The following is a 9,884-nucleotide window of genomic DNA, read 5'->3' as shown; positions in this document are numbered from 1 at the left end:
ATGAACCCTCACATTACTCATCATTCCTTATAATTCATCAGTATTTTCTAGCATATACCTGTTTTCTTACTTGCTAAGCACTTTCTTCTACCTGGAAAGCTTTTGTACCCCCTTATCTTATCTTCTAAGACCAGACAACATTCCACTTGCTCCATCAGGTCCTCCCCAACCGTCCCCCAATTCCTTGATTGCCCGGTGTGCTCACAGCTAAGGCTCTCACTGGGATCAGAAACAAATCGAGGCTATCTTATCAAGTGACAACATACTCTGGCACCATGGTGTATCAATGGATAAGATATCAAATCTTTCTATCAAGACTTGATTTTCTGGGTCTGGAAAATATCAATATGAATAGAAGACCTTCAAAGGTACTAGGCCAGATAACTAATGATGTATACAGTATATCCATTAATGCAAAGAGGATGGTATTACTCCTAGATTCTGTATAAAAAGCCAGCGAAGGTGAAATTGATGAGTGGACATTTCACTGAAATTAAATCTAAAGCTGACATTTCCCTTCTCTGATAGACCAGAGTAGAATTCTGGTAAAAGCACAAAACTCTGGTTACCACTCTATGAGAACTATGAATTGAATAAATGTGAGAAACTTGGCTAAATATTGGAATTCTAGTCTGTTGGTGATTGGTCTTCATGTTTCCTACAAGAAACACCTCATTGCAAAATGTATTTTCTCATTTGTCTCCTCAGCTAGGTTGTTCCACCTCAAGGCAACGGCCTCTTCTACATCTTTGTGTCTCTAATGCCTAGCATGGGAATCACTCAATACATACTTCAGGTTGTTGACAATGATTGCTACTTATATATTCCTCTAGGTAAGGGTTCACGCATTCCAAAGTCACCTTCCCTCAAGACCTAAAGGGGCTATGGAACATTAACTAGCATCCATTTAAAGGTAAATAACTGATTTTCAAAGGTAGGTGTGTGTGTGCACATGTGTGTGCACACATGCACATATGTTCCTGGAGCAGGCATCAGATTATGTTCCCATATCCCTTCTTCATCTAAATGAAGACTGTGTATGTCTGAGAACAGTTTGTGAAAGTCAATTTTTCATCCACAGTGACATAGGGCAGCCTTTAAAAATCCATTTCATTGGAATTTCATGCTAAATGAATATTAAAAAATAGAAATGCAAAAATAAGAAAAGTAATTGATTTCATTATAGTGAAACTGATTTTACTATAGTTTCAAGAAACAGAAAATAAAACTTCAAACTTGGAAAAGTTGGCCGTAAAAATACAGCTGAGGTAGTTCATTCTTCTTGTCTCCCATAACTTCTGATCAAAAGTCAATGCCTTTGTGACCTACAGACCTGTGTGTTTGCCCTCCATTACAGACTGAGCTGTTAATAAAATTTAACGTGATCACATGGATCCACCAGCTAACAAAAAAGCATAGATTTGAGGAGTTTTCTGCCCTGTTTATGCACAAAAATTGCCCTATACTAGATGTTTTGTGTTCCTTTACTCCCCTCTGCTGGTAAATTCTAGTATAACTCTCAGGGTTTTTTTTTTTAAGTCAAATTGATAGCAATATCCATTGTATTTTTAAAAGTGTAAGAGAAAATAATGTTGAAAATCATGAAAAATGTACTTAATCTTTTCCATTCAAAAATTTAAACATTTGTTTAGAACAGATCATTAGCCTAAATCATTTTTTTCTAGTGTCCAGGTATGTTTTTGTTTTGTTTTTCCTGCTTATATTTGATTCATGGTCAAGAGAATAGAGCCAGGTGACATAAGAGTGTATTTGGTCATAAAAACTGAATCCATGTACAAGTTAAAATAGTACCCCACCATACCTTGTTTATATTAAGACATTTACATTACAAAGCATTCTCATATATGTAACATTCATTTCTCACAATAGTACCATGAGATCTCAGATCTTAACTTATTCTTCTTGCAAGGCAAAAAGGATACCTGAAGTCAGCCTCAAGAAAAGTTCTGAAATAGACTCATGTATTTGGTGCCTCCAATTGTTTCCTTTTTTGCCATTTCCCCCTGTGAGCCCTTCTTTCTCTTCCCCAGGTGACCCAGGGTCTAATGCTTCCAAGGTGTCCCTTTAGAAAATAAAGAATCTGAAAATTTATTCATAATAAATGCCTCATCTCAGGATAATCTGCATTTTAAAAGAAAGTCAGAAATAAAACCAAAGCAACCAGCCACTAACAGAAAATTACAGAGATCAGTAAGGGAGATATTTTCAGATAGGAAGGTTTTCCATTGCCACTCAAATCAAAGGTGATGGCTTTTGAGTCAAAGCTCCTCTGTAGGTCACCAATGTCCCTCACAGGAAAGATGTAGCAATTAGCATTGTGTGTGTGTTAGATGAGCATGGATTTTGGAGACAAGCAGACCCAGATTAGAATCTCAGCTCTACCATTTAACAGCTTGGCATCTTGTACAATTTTCTTAACCTCTCTAAACCTCAGCTTTTTTATCTGTAAAATGGGGATAATACCTACTTCATAGATATGCTGTGAGGATTAATGTCTGGCATATTATATCTAATAAATGTTAGTTGCCTTGATGGATTTGTAATTTTCTCAGATGGCAGAGTACTTTTAGTTTTGCAAAAGGTTAAAGAGTAACATCACTAATAATTTCATTTATAAGGTTATATAGGCAAATGAGCCCTTTCCTAGGTATTTTTTCCTGGAAAATATTTCCTAGAAATATTTCTTAGAAATATTTCTAAATAAGGTTCCAGAATTCCTGTAGGTATAGGGGACTCTATTCTGGATGTGAGATGTCCACATGGCATCATGTTTCTCTGTGTCCACTCTCTTCCTAAGCTGTGAAGCCACCATCTTTAGTCAGCAACCACTTCTGCTTGGTGTGTAGTGCAGAGGAACAGAATCTGTGCTCAGCTGCCTCTGCTGTGTGGCCAATGGAAAGATACGTCATGCATTTGAGCCAGCCAATATCACAGACCCATGGGCTAGTTGCCCAATATCCTTGAGAGACCATCAGTGCTACCTTAACCATCAGGTCAGTCTTGAATGTGTGAAGATGTCTCACCAGCTGGTTCTATTATCACCCACCTCTTGTTGTGGCCAATGGAAAGATACGTCATGCATTTGAGCCAGCCAATATCACAGACCCATGGGCTAGGTGCCCAATATCCTTGAGAGACCATCAGTGCTACCTTAACCATCAGGTCAGTCTTGAATATGTGAAGATGTCTCACCAGCTGGTTCTATTATCACCCACCTCTTGTTATTCTTTGGGTCTTCAGGGAAGGTTCCTAGCCAATAACAGCTCCCCATTACATCAAGTTCTGTAGAAACAGAATTCCATAAGCACAGAAGGCAGTTCTATGAATTTAAGACTGCTAGCAGAGGTTAAGTGAATCCACCCGTTTTAATTTTGGCCATAAAAATGCTCTGAGCTAGTTCAGTCTTCTCATCTCCCATAAATTCTGATCAAAAGTCAAGGCATTAGGAGTTTAATGCCTCATATATTCTGTGGATTATAGTGATGTACTTTACTGTGATGACCTTTTCAATATTCTATAATTTGCTTGACTGATCCTGGAGTTCTCTTCCATTTACAGCATTATTGACCTCCACAGGAGGCACACAGAATAAATAAACACACTGAAGTCTGTGAGGGAAACTTCCAAATGGGGATCCCCACAACAGCCATGTCAATCTAGTAGGGAAATGGGGTTGTTGTCCTTTTCCCTGATGTTAAGCATCTGGAGGTGAAGTTCAGGAGAAAAAGCCTTGACATCTTGAGAAGCAGGGAGAAAGGATCACATCAGAAAGATCCTGGAGAAAAGTTCTACAGACACTGCATGGCACACACATTAAAGGCTTTCTCCCACCTTTCAGCATTTCACCCAGTTTTCAAAATTCCTGGAGGGCTAAGGCTTATGATGAGTTTGTACCAACTACAAGTATCTGTAATAACAATAGTAAACATTTATTGAGGTCTTCAATGTGCCAGACAAAGTGCTAAGATTATGAGTCATGTTATTCTCATAACAACTCTTTGAGGTGGATTCTTTAATAATTTCCATTCTACACATGAAGAATTTGGGGCTCAGACAAATTAGATAACTTTCCTATAAATAAGTGGTAGCACTATTATTCAAACCCAGGCCATTTGACCTCACTCCCCATGATGGCCATAGAAATGCACCACTGATTTCCTGCTGCAGCGAGCATAGCTGACTGACAGCTCTAGCTGCTGGCCCTCTGGGCCCATCACTGCATTATCCTGGGCTGCTCCCAGCCAATGACTGAGGGTTTCTCGTGCTGGCCCATTCCTGTGGATGCAAGAGTCCTTTAACATGTAACTTTGAGTGAGAAACTTTCCATCAACCTGTCCAAAATTTCTTAGAACTGCACTGTAGTTTGAGTTTCTGCCTCTGCAGTCCTCCTTCCTTCCCCTTCTCCTTTCACAAGTGTCTGACCTGCATCATGGTCTAAAGGCTCCTCTACCTATTCCTATTTCATCCCATTCATTCTTCACAGCACCTCCCCCCAATAAATCTCTTGCATATCTAATCATGTCTTGGCATCTGCTTCTTGGGGGACCCAAACATCACATTACCCCTGCCTTATTCTGGAGAGTTGCATAAACCTCTCCATTTTTATCAGCTTACTCTAAGGGTTAAGCAAGAATTGCCAGTGACATTTTAGATGGGTGGAATGTGTGTCTTTGGAAGGAGTTTGATGGTTTCAAACTATTATTTCCCTCATACCCATTCTATTTTTCTTTCTGTTTTCTTTAACGAAACTAAGTTCAAATTTCTTAGATCTGAGGAATCACAGAAACCTGTTAGACTAAAGTTTAGAGACACAGTGGGAGTGCAGAGATAGGACAGCCCACTAAGTATAAGAAGAGCAGCCCCAAAGGGTGTTCTTGCTGGGTTTATATGAACACAGTGTAGAATGCACCAAAGCTCATTCCCCAAACACTAGCTACCACAGTGCTTTAAAATAACTACAGAAAAAAATAACTCAGCAGTCAAATACTAAGAAGAGCAGCCAGATTCTCTCCATTGGAAAGTCTCAATGCACAATGGTGTATTAAAGTCTCTAGAGATTATATGCCAAAGAAACTGGCTAATATCCCCACATTTATTTGACAAGGGACCTGCTTTTTGACACCCTACAGAACTAGGGATCTGGAGTCAGCGCATATAGACATGTTGGTCTGTAGTTTCCCTGCATTTATCTGATTCAGAATCTATAACCTTTTTAATTTTCAACCTCAAGATGTTTTCTTGCATGTTTTTGTTTACAAGTGTGGAGGCTAAAAGTTTTTATTGCTAATAGCAATTCCTCATTCACTCAAAAAGAGTTCACTGAGAACTTTATTTAAAGTGCTGGGCTATGCTCTGCACAGCAAGTGAATATGAACTTGGCCCCTGCCTTCTTGAGGGACTTAGACCTGGAGGAGAAAAGGTAAGTCATGCAATGATAAATTCATATCACTAAATGAGCTGCTCCTCACAAAGGCTCTAGTGTTGTGCCTCAGAGCCACCAGGGCAGGCTTTGTGGAAGAAGCCACATTTGTCCTGGTCTTCAAGTGTCATCTTTAATGTTGATTATAGTTCCATTTAATTTTCAAAATACAGAAGGCTTTACTTTTTAATGATTATAAAGTAACGTGTGTATTAGTTTCCTAGGGCTACCATAGCACAACTGCGTGGCTTAAAACAACAAAAATGTATTCTCTCACAGTTCTGGAAACTAGTAGTCTGAAATCAGAGTGTTGGCAGGGCCATGCAACTTGTAGGGGAGAATCTTTATCTCTTTCTAGCTTCTGATGATGGCTGTCAATCCTTGGTGTTTCTTGGCTTGTAGATGCAGCACTTTAATCTCTTCCTCCTCCACCACCTCATGGCATTCTCCACTCATGCGGCTGTCTCTTCTCAGAATCTTTATCTCTTTCTAGCTTCTGATGATGGCTGTCAATCCTTGGTGTTTCTTGGCTTGCAGATGCAGCACTTTAATCTCTTCCTCCTCCACCACCTCATGGCATTCTCCACTCATGTGGCTGTCTCTTCCCCTCTTTTTTTTTTTTTTAAAGATGACTGGTAAGGGGATCTTAATCCTTGACTTGGTGTTGTCAGCACCATGCTCACCCTATGAGCTAACTGCCCATCCCTATATGTGATCCAAACCCAGGGCCTTGGTGTCATCAGCACCACACTCTCCCGAATGAGCCACGGGCCGGCCCTCTTCTCTTCTTCTTCTTTTTTTTTTTTTTTTTTGGTGACCGGTAAGGGGATCGTAACCCTTGGATTGGTGTCGTCAGCACTGCACTCAGCCAGTGAGCGCACCGGCCATCCCTATACAGGATCCGAACCTGCAGCCACAGCACTCCCAGCGCCGCACTCTCCCGAGTGAGCCACGGGTTCGGCCCTTCTCCTCTTCTTATAAGGATACCAGTCAGATTAAGGGCCCACCCTACTCTGGAGTGATCTCATTTTAATTTAACTAATTAATTACATTTGCAAAGACCTTATTTTTAAATAAGGTCACATTCCAAGATCCTGTGGGTTAGGACTTCAACATATCTTTTTGAGGGACACAATTCAAGCCATAACAATATGCTTATTATAAAAAATTAAGATGATAATAGCAGAAAAACACAAAGAGAAAAATAAAAATCACTAGCAATATTACTGCTCAGATATAACCACTATAAATATCCCTCCATTTTTCTTTACATATACACATATAAAATACAACAATTATATTATACATATCATTTTTTAACTTTCTTTTTCTTAAATTATATCCTGGACTTCTTCCAAGTCAATAAATGCGTATCACTCATGTAACTGATACACAATAATTTATCTAACCAAGCCTCTACAGTGGTTCAAGACACTCTTCAACTATTTCTCAGTTTTGAAAAAGATAGAAAAATTCTCAAGGTTTTATGTACTTATTGTTTTTACTTAATCATTTTTGGTCTATCTATCATTATGTTTTTCATCTCATTTTTCCCATCTGTGCCCCACCCCTACAAAAGCCCCACAAGTCCCAGAAGGCTATTACTCTATAAGGCTATTACTCTGTCTCTGACATTTCTTTGTCAGTAGTTTCAGAGTTGGCACAAGTCCTGGCCTATTCTTTTGGATACCAGAACATGCTACAATGCAATCTCAAGAGCAAGAAAAAACCCATGAACGACCTGAGAGATTAGAATCCCCAAAATTGTCTAGCCAGAAGATTGTCTCTCCTGTGGATGCTTTACACTTTTTGTTCAATTGCATATTATAAAGCACAGCAAAACATTGTTGATTTCCCCACCTAATAAGCCAGAATAAAAAACACTTTTGAGCTTAGGCCATTGTCTGTTAAGCCTAGACTAGGGCTTCTTAAATTTTAAAGTACAGACAAATCATTTAGGACTCTTATAAAAATGCAGATTTGGATTTAGTAGGTCTGGGGTGAGAGCTTAGGCCATTGTCTGTTAAGCCTAGACTAGGGCTTCTTAAATTTTAAAGTACAGACAATCGCTTAGGACTCTTATAAAAATGCAGATTTGGATTTAGTAGGTCTGGGGTGAGGCCTGAGTTACTTTTCTAATTAGTCCCCAGGTGATACCAATGCTGCTGGCCCATGGACCATATTTTAATAATTTAGAGCACTGTTCAGGGAAAACCATTGACACTGTATTCTAATTTGGGTTGCCTGGAAAAACAGATACTGAGATGGAGATTTGCCTGCAGGAGGCTTACTGGAGAGATCTCTTGCAACAACAAAAATAAGGGAGTGAAAGAAACAGGATTGAGCAGACCTAGAGGTTGAACTATGATATAGTTGCCATATCAGCCTCAGCTGATTCTACAGGAAGCTCTGGAGCTGGGAGGTCTTTCAGTTGTCTTGAGTTGGGGTAATGGGGTCAGGCCTGTGTACCACAAGATGGACAAGTCAAGGAATGCAGACTTCCCTAAGGGGAGAGACATCTGGAACAAGTCTGCTCCTTTCCATAGAGCAGTTCTCAGAAAGGGATTTGGCTATGAGCCATCACTAGCTAACACTTTGGTCACGTAGATTCCCCTCCAGGGATGAGGCATTGACTTTCCCCTCTCGGTGACCACAGTGTCCACTACTCTGGTGATAAGCCCCAGTGACCTGAGGAAATCATTGTATTATTTTCTATCTTAGTCAAGTCCAAATTTAGGACAGAATATGATAGATGTTTCCCCAAATGTTTCAGTTTCATTAATAAATGGAGTCACATGTCTGTGGAATGTGTCAAGGACTGGAGGCAGTGATTCCAGGGATGATCATTTTGGCTTTACAGAGAAAAGCTCTGGGCATAATTTGAAAACTGCACAAATCATCTTATTTCAAACAGAGAGGCAGGGAAAAGGTTCAGGGAGGCCCTTTGGCAGATACTTTACTGACTGATTTCACAGAAAGAACTAGGTGAGGCAACATCTACAGAAAATGACGTATGCCATCTAGTGGTATTAACTAAAAGCAAAGCCTAATGCCTAAATAAAGATGATTTTCCTGTTCTTATTCAAAGAACTCAATAAGGCATTTATTAGAAGTGTTTCGCTACTTTTAGAGGTAGATATGGGCATTCACTCAAGTGAGATAAAAGTGTCTGGGGTGGGATAGCCACAGGAAAAAGATAAAATTGGATCCACTCACTTTCTACAGTGAATAAATTCCAAATAGATCAGAGAATAGTGTAAACAAAAATGAAACCATACCAGTATTAGAAAAATTTAGTACTAGAAAAGCCAGCACTATAACTCACATGAGTGAATTCCTTTATAACTTGGGAATGGGGAAAACATTCCTACCTGTGATCAGAATTCCAAAGCATTGAGGAGATTAACTTCAATTTAAACAAACAAAAAAGCAAAGTCAAAAGTCAAAAAAAGAAAAATGTGCAAGTTATACCACAAAGGGCTAATATACAAAAACTTTCTAAAATTTTTTTAGAAAATAAGCAAAAAATGGACAATTCAAATTTAAAGAAATGCAAAGAGCCCTTAAACAGGTGAAAATGTTGATTCATTTATTTCAGTTTGTTTTCCATTTTAGGAGTTGCTTTTAAATTATATTTTGTATTTTAAACATGTTAAACATTTACAGGGTTCAAGGCAAAACTATAAAACAAGATATATTCAGAGAAATCTAGTTTCCATTCCTGTTCTCTTCCTCACCTGTCCTTGCTCTCCCCTAGTGGTTAACATTTTCATTAGATTTTGGTTTACCTTTCCATTGTTTATTTTTGAAAATATAAGCAAGTATCTGTTTGTGTATGTATTTCTAACCCCCCTTACAGCAGAGGTAACATAGTACACACGTTCTTTTGTGCCTTACTTTTTCACTTGACTTTATAGCCATATATCTTCCATTTTCTTTAACAGCTTCATAATACCTTGTTGTATGCATGTACCATTTAAAAAGATGCTCCAGCCGGCCCGGTGGCGCACTCTGTAGAGTGCGGCGCTTGGGAGCGTGGCGGCGCTCCCGCCGAGGGTTCGGATCCCACATACAGACCGGCCACTCACTGGCTGAGCGAGGTGCAGGAGCAACACCGAGGGTTGCAATCCCGTTGCCGGTCCCGGTCCAGTACGGGCGCGACACTGAGGGTTGCGATCTGTTGCCGGTCACGAAAAAAGACAAAAAGGGAAATAAATAAATAAATAAATAAATAAAAAGATGCTCCATCTCAATCATAAAAACATAAATGCAAAGCTATACTGAGATATCATTTTTTACTTATCAAATTAGCAAAAATCTAGGAGTCTGACATCCTACTGTATTGGATAGGCTGTGGGGAAACAGGAACTCTCATACATTGCCAGTGTGAATACAAAATTGCACAACCCCTATGAACGGGAATTTAGCAATATTAAATAAAATA

Source organism: Galeopterus variegatus, unplaced genomic scaffold (assembly GCF_000696425.1).
Source record: "Galeopterus variegatus unplaced genomic scaffold, G_variegatus-3.0.2 Scaffold683, whole genome shotgun sequence".
Lineage (NCBI taxonomy): Eukaryota > Metazoa > Chordata > Mammalia > Dermoptera > Cynocephalidae > Galeopterus > Galeopterus variegatus.
The sequence above is the reverse complement of the archived record's forward strand: the minus strand, read 5'-3'. Positions refer to the sequence as shown.